Source organism: Mus musculus, chromosome 17, assembly GCF_000001635.26.
Source record: "Mus musculus strain C57BL/6J chromosome 17, GRCm38.p6 C57BL/6J".
NCBI classification, from domain to species: domain Eukaryota; kingdom Metazoa; phylum Chordata; class Mammalia; order Rodentia; family Muridae; genus Mus; species Mus musculus.
The window spans coordinates 64,096,410-64,110,301 of NC_000083.6; the positions used below are offsets into that span (position 1 = coordinate 64,096,410).

Here is a 13,892-nt window from a genome sequence, read left to right on the forward strand (position 1 = left end):
AGCATGCAGGAAAAGGAGGAAGCTGAGAGGTGGGGAGTGGCTGTTCTGTTTACTGAGAATGTCTGAGTTACCATGGGTCACTTGCAGGTCTTCAAGACTTACATAGTCCATATGTTTTGTTACTAGTTTTATGTTTCTTGTTGTAAACATTACCAAAGAGAGTAAAAAGATGTTAGAGGAGAAATCTGTGGGTAGGGCAGCAGGGATGTATTCACAGGGTCCAACTTTCAATTACAAGATAGAAAATCCTACATATCTAAGGCATAGCATGGGAGAGGATGGGCATGTAATTACTTTGATTGTGATAATCCTTACACACACAATACATATTAAGTTATGTCACTACTTTCTATCTCCATTGGTTATATTTTTAAATGAAAGAAAAAGAAACAATCACTGAGACTATGGTGTCAACTATCAGCCTTAGGTTAGTTATTCTCCCCTGAATTCAATTTGAGGCAGTAATGTTGCTGCCTCTAAATTAGTCATTCCTCCAGATGCTGTTTCCTTACAGGGTCTCTGCCTGACAGTCACAGATTGGGGCCTGTGGAATCGCTTGCCTGCTCTGAGCAGTTAGTCAGCTGTTAGAGTTGTACTGGAAAGGTAGGAGTGGCCTGAACTATGACAGGTATGTTGTGAGTTCCAGGAAGGATTAAATATTTGAACTCAAGAACTTTAGAAGAAGTGAAATACAAAGCACTAGGAAATGGGGTAAAGGACAGAGATGCACTCAAACAGACACCGAGGGAAGATGGCTGGCATGGCTCAGGCCTAGGACGTCACAGGACCTCAGACCAGGTCCGTAGCAGCACCTGGAGAAAGACATGCTTGAGTATGTGTGCCTGGAAGAGGAAACTTAACGGAATCTAGCTGAAGTGTTGGGGTGAAATCTATAAAAGTGAGACTGGGCAGTGCATATGTGGTCACTAAAGCCACAGGAAAAGATAAGATCTGTAGGTGAGTGAATGTGGAAGCCAGAACAGCATTTAAGGAGGTAAAAGGTGAGCCATTGAAGGTGCCTAATGAGCCTCAGGTCTCCTCTCAGTGTGACCATGAATATCTCTTCTGCCCCTTTGATTGTTTCCTGAGTCTCTCTGACTTGCTTTTGACCCTGCAGGAGGTGCCCACCGTAGCCTGCATTGTAGCACAGAAACTGGCTTCTCATTCTTCTTGAGAGCTGGCGCAGAAAGAGAGAGAGAGAGAGAGAGAGAGAGAGAGAGAGAGAGAGAGATTGTCCTACCCGACATTGCCAAGGTAGCATTTTTAAGGAAATACGGTTTGACTATTACTTCGTTTTTAGATGTCAGACCTGATTTTTATTTCACTTTTTTCTCCTATTACAATTTAGAGGTTTTCTGGCAAGTCAGCATAAAAATCGAGGTAATGCTATGCCCTGTTATAAAAGCAAATCTCCAGTTTTCGTCTAGTATGCTGTGTTGTTATGGAAACACACATTTTGCTGACGTGTAGTATTTTGATGAATTGACCCAGGGATAAGAATCGATGGAAAACTTCTCCATTTTACAATGGTTAGAGTATCAGTGCCGTGAGCAGCCAGTTCATGGACAAGGTCTACACAGGGCTGGGCAGACTGCAGCACACAAACTGAATTAAAGCGAGACAGCAGCTGTCAGTTACAAGCTGGCTGGTGAGTGTGTAATTGGATCAGATCAGAAATAAAGGGCAAATCATTTTTTCTCTTACTTTTCCTCCCCACCCCCATAAGAGCTCAAGTTGCACATACCTGTAGTGCATAGTAAGCAAGACATTTCTACTGTGTGTAATGTAAAATGTTATGGTAGATGGTAAAAGGGCTTTGGTTTTTGTTACTAACATACTCTGTTTTCTTCTGTGCACACAAAGAACCATAGGCATACTACACTAAAAGGCAATGGATTATTCTAGTGGGTCTTAATGTTTTTAATTAAGCTTTAGACAGAAAAGCACAGATAGGCTGAAATACAACATTTACATTTACTTTTAATAAGCTAAAATTACATATGCCTTCCCATTATATTAGGCAAATAAAGACAGAAAATACATTGTCTGAAGCAACATTGTGGCATCTTGAATGGAACTAACTATGCTGTCACTAGAAGGCTACCCCTCTTGTGCTTATTAATTTGGCCAAATATGTTATTCAAATTACCTGGGCAAGAGCTGTGTAAAAGTATAGTTCTTTACTGAGAGCCTGAATTATTTTTTAAGTACAAAAAGAAAAATCCATGCAACTATCAAACATGGTAGGTTTTTTTTTTAAATCAGAAAATCATTAATGTTTTTTAAGTTAGCAGAAAGAAAATTAAAAACACTAAACCCTATTCAAATGATTTTGGTTTTCAGTACTGTGCCTCTTGAATCCAAATCCCCAGGGTGGAGAGCAGTGTATTTATTACGTTAGCAGGAATGGAAAGGCAGGGGTGATCGAGTGACCAATGCAGAAGTAGGTGGAGATGGAGGGGAAAGCAGCACCCCACTCTGCCCTCCAGCCTGCAAAGAAGGCATCACATGACCCTGGACCCTCGCTCTGGGATGTCCCCTCCCCTGACTTGGAAATGTTAAAGGTACTATGAAGTTGTGGTTACTATGAGCATACCAAAGCCTCTATTCTAGGATAACAGGGATGGAGGGAGCCTCAGGACAACATCCCAGGGACAGAGTGGTGGCCTCTGTAGAGGTAACATGGAGAACTTTACATGACACTGGGCAGGAGTCACTAGTTCATATTTTGTAATACAAATGTAGCTTCTCAATTTTCATAAGCCGTATTATGAAAAGCCTGTTTTCATATTTTAGATGTATTCGTTTGGAATGAAAAAACTGCAAGATATTTGAAGATTTTTTTTTCTTTGTATTGTGATTGATATTCACAGAACTGAGCAGCATGGTTGGTACTACAGACTAATTGGAAATGTCACCATTCTACCCAGAGGTCAAAAAGTTTTGACGCTGGTATCAGGATAATAATAGATTTTTACTTATTAGTAAGCAACATGAAAATCTTTGGCATTCACCTTTGATCCACCCCGTGCTGGCAAGGAAGCTTTGATCACATAGTATTTGTGTTTTTGTACAGGGTCTCATGTAGCTCAGGCTAGGTTCTGGCTTGCCCTGTTTGGGAAAGTGACCTTGAACTCTGGATTCCTCCCCTTCCAGCTCTCAGGTGCTGGGGCTATGGGTTTGGTCCCTGCCCATCTGAGGTGCTGAGGCTAAGGGTGTGGTCCCTGCCCATCTGAGGTGCTGGGGATATGGGTGTGGTCCCTGCTCATCTTTCACAGAACTCACATAGGAACTCAGGACAATTGCAATCCATCTCTCCCATAAACACAGGCAGAGAAACTGGCAGTCTACATGCTGGCTCTTAAAACCCGCTGTCTAGAAGTGACAGCTGTAACTTGAGCGCCCACCTCCCTGACCAGAGTGCCTGAGTGTAGTGTGATAAGGTGAGTCCTCCAAGGGAAAAGCACCTTGTATGTGTGACCTGTGCTGTAGCTACAGCATCGATCTCTTGGTGTGCTATGCCAGTGATGTGTGAGTTACTTTCCTAGTTTGTTCTGGGTTTAAAACCTATCATAAACATCTCCAAGCCAGTCAGCTGGAGAGGCCTCACACTTCGTGGCTATCTCTGTACTGTGGCCAGAGGGTGGATGCCAAGGTTCCTTTTTTTTTTTTTTTTAATTTGTTATGAAATTTAGCAGTTACTGTGTGGATTTTACTTAGGAGCCATGAGCTCCGGAAACAGCTCCTTAGTCTCTTCTAGGACACTGAGGACAGACCTCAAACAATGGCTGTAAAACTCCTCTTTTTATCAGGACACTGAGGACAGACTGCCAGCAATGGCTGTAAAATTCCTCATGCTATCATTTACATAATGGGCTCTGGCTCTGTCCTGCTTAGTCTTGGAGTTCATACTGATTAAAAATGTAGTAAGCACATCACACATGTCAGAGCGTTGGAAGACCTCCATGTCTGCTTACCTAATCTGACCCACTCAGTGTGTTTATGACATGAGTGACAAGGAAAAGACGTGTGTGGGAATTGTGTAAAGAAGCAGGCTCGGACATAGGATGTTTATAGGACAAATAGGATTTTAGGGGCTCTAAAATTTATCTTAGAAAATAAAATAATTTTAATGAAGGAATCTGAAAGGAATACCATGCCCTCCTGAGTGCTTACTGAGCGAATGGTGAGTGAGGGACTCTGCTGAGAACTCCAGGCAAGCTTGCAAGCTGCAGGACACATGTGGGGAAGGGGAGAAGGAGGGAGCCTAAGGGAGCCTAAGGTAAATGTCCTTAAGGAAACTGGAGACAGCGGGGAGGGAAAGCAGGCTTCAGCTGCCACTGTGTGCTTCAGTGCTTCAACCACAGCCTCCTTCTGGACTGTTTTGGCTTCTTGGTTGGTTGGTTGGGTTGGGTTTTTTTTTGTTTGTTTGTTTTGGTTTGGTTTTTTTGTGGGTTTTTTTTTTTTTTTAATGCTTTTTTAAGACAGGGTTTCTGTGTAGCCCTGGCTTTCCTAGAACTCACTCTGTAGACCAGGCTGTCCTCAAGCTCATGGATCCTGCCTCTGCCTCTCTGCCTCTCTGCCTCTCTGCCTCTCTGCCTCTCTGCCTCTGCCTCTGCCTCCTGAGTGATGGAACTAAGGGCCATGCCACCACCTCCTGGCTTCTTTTTCACTTTCTTTTTTTTTTTCCAATTTTCTATTAGATATTTTTCGTTATATACATTTCAAATGATATCCCGAAAGGCCCCCATACCATCCCCAGCCCCCGCACCTCCTGCTCCCCTACCCACCCACTCCCACATTTTGGCCCTGGTGTTCCCCTCTACTGGGGCATGTAAAGTTTGCAAGACCAAGGGGCCTCTCTTTGCAATGATGGCCGACTAGGCCATCTTCTGATACGTATGCAGCTAGAGACACGAGCTCTGGGGGTACTGGTTAGTTCATATTGTTGTTCCATCTATAGGGTTGCAGATCCCTTTAGCTCCTTGGGTACTTTCTCTAGCTCCTCCATTGGGGGCCCTGTGATCCATCCAATAGCTGACTGTGAACATCCACTTCTATGTTTCCCAGGCACTGGCATAGCCTCACAAGAGACAGCTATATCAGGGTCCTTTCAGCAAAATCTTACTGGCATATGCAATGGTGTCTGCTTTTGGTGGCTGATTATGGAATAGATCCCCAGGTGGGGCAGTCTCTGGATGGTCCATCCTTTCATCTCAGCTCCAAACTTTGTCACTGTCACTCCTTCCATGGATGTTTAGTTCCCAATTCTAAGAAGGGGCGAAGTGTCCACACTTTGGTCTTCATTCTTGTTGAGTTTCATGTGTTTTGCAAATTGTTTCTTGGGTATTCTAAGTTTCTGGGCTAATATCCACTTATCAGTGACTACATATCATGTGTGTTCTTTTGTGATTGGGTTACCTCACTCAGGATGATGCCCTCCAGATCCACCCATTTGCCTAGGAATTTTGTAAATTCATTGCTCTTAATAGCTGAGTAGTACTCCATTGTGTAAATGTCCCACATTTTCTGTATCCATTCCTCTGTTGAGAGACGTCTGGGTTCTTTCCAGCTTCTGGCTATTATAAATAAGGCTGCTATGAACATAGTGGAGCATGTGTCCTTATTACCAGTTGGAAAATCTTCTGGAAATATACCCAGGAGAGGTATTGCAGGATCCTCCAGTATTACTAAGTCCAATTTTCTGAGGAACTGCCAGACTTATTTCCAGAGTGGTTGTACAAGCTTGCAATCCCACCAACAATGGAGGAGTGTTCCTCTTTCTCCACATCCTTGTCAGCATCTGCTATCCCCTGAATTTTTGATCTTAGCCATTCTGACTGGTGTGAGCTGGAATCTCAGGGTTGTTTTGATTTGCATTTCCCTGATGATTAAGGATGTTGAACATTTTTTCAGGTGCTTCTCAGCCATTCGGTATTCCTCAGGTGAGAATTCTTTGTTTAGCTCTGAACCCCATTTTTAATGGGGTTATTTGATTTTCTGGAGTCCACCCTCTTGAGTTCTTTATATATATTGGATAATAGTCCCCTGTCTGATTTAGGATTGGTAAAGATCCTTTCCCAACCTGTTGTCTAATTGACGGTGTCTTTTGCCGTACAAAAGCTTTGCAATTTTATGAGGTCCCATTTGTGAATTCTTGATCTTACAGCACAAGCCATTGCTGTTCTATTCAGGAATTTTTCCCCTGTACCCATATCTTCAAGGCTTTTCCCATTTTCTCCTCTATAAGTTTCAGTGTCTCTGGTTTTATGTGGAGTTCCTTGATCCACTTAGACTTGACCTTAGTACAAGGAGATAGGAATGGATCAATTCGAATTCTTCTACATGATAACCACCACTTGTGCCAGCACCATTTGTTGAAAATGCTGTCTTTTTTCCACTGGATGGTTTTAGCTCCCTTGTCAAAGATCAAGTGACCATAGGTGTGTGGGTTCATTTCTGGGTCTTCAGTTCTATTCCATTGGTCTACCTGTCTGTCGCTATACCAGTACCATGCAGATTTTATCACAATTGCTCTGTAGTAAAGCTTTAGGTCCGGCATGGTGATTCCACCAGAGGTTCTTTTATCCTTGAGAAGAGTTTTTGCTATCCTAGGTTTTTTGTTTTGTTTGTTTTTTGTTGTTCCAGATGAATTTTCAAATTGCCCTTTCTAATTCGTTGAAAATTTTGATGGAGATTGCATTGAATCTGTAGATTGCTTTTGACAAGATAGGCATTTTTACTATATTGATCCTGCCAATCCATGAGCATGGGAGATCTTTCCATCTTCTGAGATCTTCTTTTTCTCTCTTTCTTCAGAGACTTGAAGCTCTTATCATACAGATCATTCACTTCCTTAGTTAGAGTCACACCAAGGTATTTTATATTATTAGTGGCTATTGTGAAGGGTGTTGTTTCCCTAATTTCTTTCTCAGCCTGTTTATCCTTTGTGTAGAGAAAGGCCATTGACTTGTTTGAGTTAATTTTATATCCAGCTACTTCACTGAAGCTGCTTATCATGATAGTTTAGGAGTTCTCTGGTGGAATATTTAGGGTCACTTATATATACTATCATATCATCTGCAAATAGTGATATTTTGACTTCTTCCTTTCCAATTTGTATCCCCTTTGTCTCCTTTTGTTGTTGAATTGCTCTGGCTGGGACTTCAAGTACTGTATTGAATAGGTAGGGAGAAAGTGGGCAGCCTTGTCTAGTCCCTGATTTTAGTGGGATTGATTCCAGCTTCTCTCCATTTACTTTAATGTTGGCTACTGGTTTGCTGTAGATTGCTTTTATTATGTTTAGGTATGGGCCTTGAATTCCTGATGTTTCCAAGACTTTTATCATGAATGGGTTTTGGATTTTGTCAAATGCTTTCTCAGCATTTAACGAGATGATCATGTGGTTTTTGTCTTTGAGTTTCTTTATATAGTGAATTACGTTGATGGATTTTTTTATATTAAACCATCCCTGAATCCCTGGAATGAAGCCTACTTGGTCAGGATGGATTATTGTTTTGATGTGTTCTTGGATTCGGTTAACGAGAACTTTATTGAGTATTTTTGCATCAATATTCATAAGGGAAATTGGTCTGAAGTTCTCTATCTTTGTTGGGTCTTTCTGTGGTTTAGGTATCAGAGTAATTATGGCTTCATCGAATGAATTGGGTAAAGTACCTTCTGTTTCTATTTTGTGGAATAGTTTGTGAAGAACTGGAATTAGATCTTCTTTGAAGGTCTGATAGAACTCTGCACTAAACCCATCTGGTCCTAGGCTTTTTTTTTTTTTTTTTTTTGGTTGGGAGACTATTAATGACTGCTTCTATTTCTTTAGGGGATATGGGACTGTTTAGGTCATTAATTTGATCCTGGCTTAACTTTGGTACCTGGTATCTGTATAGAAATTTGTCCATTTTGTCCAGGTTTTCCAGTTTTGTTGAGTATAGCCTTTTGTAAAAGTATCTGATGGTGTTTTGCATTTTTTCAGGAAATGTTGTGTCTCCCTTTTCATTTCTGATTTTGTTAATTAGGATGATTTCCCTGTGCCCTCTAGTGAGTCTGGCTAAGGGTTTATGTATCTTTTGATTTTCTCAAAGAACCAGCTCCTCCTTTGGTTGATTCTTTGAATAGTAATTCTTGTTTCCACTTGGTTGATTTCACCCCTGAGTTTGATTATTTCCTGCCATCTACTTCTCTTGGGTGAATTTGCTTCCTTTTGTTCTAGAGCTTTTAGATGTGTTGTCAAGCTGCTAGTGTATGCTCTCTCTAGTTTCTTTTTGGAGGCACTCAGAGCTATGAGTTTTCCTCTTAGGACTGCTTTCATTGTGTCCCATAAGTTTGGGTGTCTTGTGGCTTCATTTTCATTAAACTCTAATATGTCTTTAATTTCTTTCTTTATTTCTTCCTTGACCAAGGTATCATTGAGGAGAGTGTGTTCAGTTTCCAAGTGAATGTTGGCTTTGTATTATTTATGTTGTTACTGAAGATCAGCCTTAGTCTGTGGTGATCTGATAGGATGCATGGGACAATTTCAATATTTTTGTATCTGTTGAGGCCTGTTTTGTGACCAATTATATGGTCAGTTTTAGAGAAGGTACCATGAGGTGCTGAGAAGAATGTATATCCTTTTATTTTAGGATAAAATGTTCTGTAGATACCTGTTAAATCCATTTGTTTCATAACTTCTGTTAGTTTCACTGTGTCTCTGTTTAGTTTCTGTTTCCAGGATCTGTCCATTAATGAGAGTGGGGTATTGAAGTCTCCCACTATTATTGTGTGAGGTGCAACGTGTGCTTTGAGCTTTACTAAAGTTTCTTTAATGAATATGGCTGCCCTTGCATTTGGAGCATAGATATTCAGAATTGAGAGTTCCTCTTGAGAGATTTTACCTTTGATGAGTATAAAGTGCCTCTCCTTGTCTTTTTTGATAACTTTGGGTTGGAAGTCGATTTTATTAGATATTAGAATGGCTACTCCAGCTTGTTTCTTCAGACCATTTGCTTGGAAAAATGTTTTCCAGCCTTTCACTCTGAAGTAGTGTCTGTATTTTTCCCTGAGATGGGTTTCCTGTAAGCATCAAAATGTTGTGTCCTGTTTGTGTAGCCAGTCTGTTAGTCTATGTCTTTTTATTGGGGAATTGAGTCCATTGATATTAAGAGATATTAAGGAAAAGTAATTGTTGCTTCCTGTTATTTTTGTTGTTAGAGTTGGGATTCTGTTCTTGTGACTGTCGTCTTTTAGGTTTGTTGAAGGATTACTTTCTTGCTTTTTTTAGGGCGTGGTTTCCATCCTTGTATTGGTTTTTTTCTGTTATTATCCTTTGAAGGCCTGGATTTGTGGAAAGATATTGTGTGAATTTGGTTTTGTCATGGAATACTTTGGTTTCTCCATCTATAGTAATTGAGAGTTTTGCTGGTTATAGTAGCCTGTGCTGGCATTTGTGTTCTCTTAGTGTCTGTATAACATCTGTCCAGGATCTTCTGGCTTTCATACTCTCTGGTGAGAAGTCTGGAGTAATTCTAATAGGCCTGCCTTTATATGTTACTTGACCTTTTTCCCTTACTGCTTTTAATATTTTGTCTTTATTTAGTGCATTTGGTGTTCTGATTATTATGTGTCGGGAGGAATTTCTTTTCTGGTCCAGTCTATTTGGAGTTCTGTAGGCTTCTTGTATGTTCATGGGCATCTCTTTCTTTAGGTATGAGACATTTTCTTCTATAATTTTATTGAAGATATTTGCTGGCCCTTTAAGTTGAAAATCTTCATTCTCATCTACTCATATTATCCATAGGTTTGGTCTTCTCATTGTGTCCTGGATTTCCTGGATGTTTTGAGTTAGGATCTTCCTTTTTTTTTTTTTTTTTTTTTTTTTTTTTTTGCATTTTCCATTTTCTTTGATTGTTTTGTCCATGTTCCCTATGGAATCTTCCGCACCTGAGATTCTCTCTTCCATCTCTTGTATTCTGTTGCTGATGCTCACATCTATGGGTCCTGATTTCTTTCCTAGGATTTCTATCTCCAGAGTTGTCTCCCTTTGGGTTTTCTTTATTGTTTCTACTTCCATTTTTAGATCCTGGATGGTTTTGTTCAATTCCATCACCTGTTTGGTAGTGCTTTCCTGTTATTCTCTAAGGGATTTTTGTATTTCCTCTTTAAAGGCTTTTAGCTGTTTCCCTGTGTTTTCCTGTATGTCCTTCTTAAAGTCCTCCATCATCATCATAAGAAGTGACTTTAGATCCATGTCTTGCTTTTCTGGTGTGATGGTGTATCCAGGACTTCCTATGGTGGGAGAGTTTGTTTCTGATGATATCAAGTAATCTTGGTTTCTGTTGCTTCTGTTCTTACACTTGCTTCCTGCCATCTGATTATCTTAAGTACTTGCTGTCCTCAATATATCTGATTGGAGTCTGTCCTTCCCATAATTCCAGTTGATTCAGGACTCCTCAGAGTCCAGCTTTCTCTGTGATCCTTTGATTGTGGTCTCCTGTGAACCTGAGATTCTGGGTGTGTCAGAGTTCTTGGCAGTCAAGTTCCTCTGAGACCCTGAAATACTAGTGTGACCCAGCTCCTGTTATCCTGGGATCCTGTTTTCCTAAGATCCTGGGCGTGTTACAGTGCCTGGAAGTGGTGTCTCCTTTGAGGACCGTGGAGCTGTCTGATCATTGGTCCTAAGATCTAGTGGAGAGTCCTCTAGGGACCGTGGGTGTGTCCGCTGACTCCGAGCCTAAGGTGACCCGGTGCTGGCGCTGACAGGAAGGGACTTGTGCCCCTGGTCAGGCCAGTTTTCTGCTTCCCTAATGCTGTCTCAGGTCCTGCGCGATTGGATTGGAAAAGAAATTGTATTCCACTCACCAGTGGTCCTAAGATCCCGTCGAGTATCTTCTAGGGACCCTGGGGTGTCCGCAGACTCCATGCCCAGAAGGGCTGGTCGGTGCTGGCGCTGGCCAGAAGGGCTCTTTTGCACTTTCTACTTGGCCTCATTTATGAAATCTATCACTGGCTTGGTTTTTATTACTGTTTAGTTTTTACTTTTTTTTGTTTTTTTAAGTCAAAAATAAAGTATATTAGAATTATAGATTATAATCTAGCACCAGACAGTAAGAGATAAAATTTTTGCTTTTTTAGTGTTACAAAAGTTAATTGCCAGATAATGAAATGGATTTTTGAAGTGGTATGTCTGTCTGTCTGTCAGACTGTCTGTGTGGTTTTGTGAAGGGGTGGTTGCCCTATCCCTGAAGATGGACTGTGACAACTTAGGACAAATCATTGACATTCCATTCCTTCTGAGCGCTCATGGCAGGAATCATCTGTGCTGAGTGATGTGCTCTGATTTTATTAAGACTGAGTTCACAGCGGGGGGGGGGGGGGGGGACGACAAAGGTGCAGCTCTGCCATTCCATGAGGGAACTCAGAGCAGTCAGAGTCAACACCGGCAGCCACCTTAGGGCATCAGGAAATTACAGGAAGGAATGAGATGCTGGGCTGCTGTAGCCCAAACCACCCATGAGCAGAGAAACCAAAACAAACTAGCAAACAGCTTATCCTGTGCAATGAAGAGCTTCAGTGCAGACATTTAGCTGTGGTTCTCCTGATGCAACGAGGGGGTAGCTGTGGATTGTCTGATCAGCCTGGGAGTATTGAGATAGAGGAAGGAGAAGAAAAACACTAGAAATCAGCCCTGACAGAGAGCCAGTTCAAAACACTTTTAAAAATAAATTTGGCCTATATTTCACCACAGAACTTTCTACCTCCCTTCAATCACAGGCATTCAGAGATCTCTCCTCAGCCCAGACCTCGCCCATCATCTGTTATCTGTCTACCCATCCAAGGAGTCTCAGTCCTGCCTTACTTTAGCCCTGGCTGCCTCAGGTCCTAACAATACCTGTCAGCTTCAGGCCCTGCAGTGTCACCTTAGTTATGGGGTATTTGTGCCTCTTAAGCTCCTGAGGAAAGGGGGCTGTTTATTATAGTTGAGTAAACATTTGTCAGAATAAACATCAAAGCTATTATTGTCATGAAAGCAGGGGTTGAGGGCATATTTTCTAGTGAAGTTATTTTATGTGCATGAAGATAGATTCCTTGAACTCTAAATCCTAACTTTTCTCCATTTTTATCCCTGATAGCCTTCTCCTATTTTACTGATAACCACATTTATAAAAAAGTAACTGATAAGTACTGAGAAGTGATGGCTTTATACACTGACTATGGAACTAGCTCTTGAGTCTCAGAAGCTGTGGGGAAGGGGGTCTTGTACAAGTGCACGCGCTACTGGTGACCAGTGCATGCCTGTGGCCAGCTGCCGAGTCCTGGCTTCCCGTGCTCTGTCTGCCCATGGAAAATACAGAGGGAAATGAACCTTCCATGAGCTTCCTCCTGGGCCATGCTGATTCTAAGTATGTTTATATACCCACATGGTCTTTTATTCTTTGTCAGATCCCTAAAGTAGGGATATGCACAATACAGAATCGGTTTGAGGTTTTACCTATTTTTTCTCATAGTGCTCACCAGAACACGAGTCATTCTGTACTCATCACGTGGTCATAGGGTAGAGTGCGATAACTCTGTGCATGTACATAGTACATCAGCCTGAAAGGGGTTAACAAGGTCACTCCCTTAAGCCTGTTAAAGTGTGTGCTTATGCAAACTTATGAAGGTAGTGTGACTCATCACATGCGTACTGCATACATTGATCAGATGAAGTGATGACCACCTCCCTGTCCCCAGGATTACTGTATGTCTAGAGCAGCTGCTTTCTTCTTACTTCACTGTGCTGGGGAGCACCAGAGTTTCCCCTTCTGTCTGACTGTACTTGGGTACTCCTGATCTAACCGCCCCCTGCCCTCTCTGCCTCACCCCAACCCCTGCTTGGTCTGCCCCTGTCCACTATGTCCGCTCTCTAAGCCTCTAGGAATTGCTCTTCTGGATTTAGATCATCTTTTCCAAATACCCTTGATAAGAAAGGACATGGGATTCTTGTTTTTCTGTGTCTCACGTGTCGACTTAATATTGTGACCAGGATTGCATTATTGTTTGATGTTGTTATTCATCTTCTTGATTGGAAGCATAAGCTTTTGCTCTTTTCTTCAAGAACAGATGTGTATTTTAAAGGTTTTTATTATTTTTACAATTATTTATATGCATTTTATGGAGGGGACATTTGTACACAAGTACAGAGATTATGAAGGCCAGAGGCCTTGAGTGCCTCTTGGAGCTAGAGCTCCTGCAGTTGTGAGCCACCTGACACGACTCACATGCCAGCTAAACTCAGGGACTCTGCAAGAATAGTGCAGGTTCTTAACCTCTGCCATCTCTGCAACCCAGATAGATACAGACACAGATACAGAGATAGATCTCTGGGGATGAATATGCATAAAGTCACTGATTACCCAGTAGGTTCTAGAGGACAAGGTGACCCAAACCAGGACTCCGAAGGCAATGAAACGTTTGAAATCTCTAAGCTTCTCAACTGTGGAGACCACCTCTGTGAGAGCTCTCTAGCAATGACATGTAAAGCCTTAAATAAGCGGCATTGTCTCCTTTGGGAGTTCCATTTACCTTTCAAGCATATGCTTCAGGGCCTTGTATTTTCGTTACAGACGCCTTCCCCGCATCAGTCAGGAGGGCCTTGCCCGGCCTCCCACCTCCCTGCCTGTGCCAGCCTCCTGTGTAAGCCGCTCAGCCTTGGCACTGCTGACCTTCATCCTGTCTCTCCATGGAGGCAAAAGGCGGGCAGCCAATTACCAGTAGCAGCTAACATTCAGACCCTAAGAGTGTGCTTCAGAGATTTTTATTCAGGAGGTAGAAAGTTTTTCTGAGAATATTCAGGAGGGCTAGATTTGAGGATGGAAGACTGTGTACGTAGAGAATGTTATTATTGCACTTTATTACTGTCA

The 13,892-nt window shown here is 41.9% G+C and overlaps 1 protein-coding gene across 18 annotated transcripts in view; it reads left to right on the forward strand.

Annotated features, from left to right (window-relative positions):
- Window positions 1–13,892, forward strand: part of Fer (fer (fms/fps related) protein kinase) — a 284,447-nt gene that overhangs the window by 234,337 nt on the left and 36,218 nt on the right. The gene's annotated exons all lie outside the window — the stretch shown is intronic.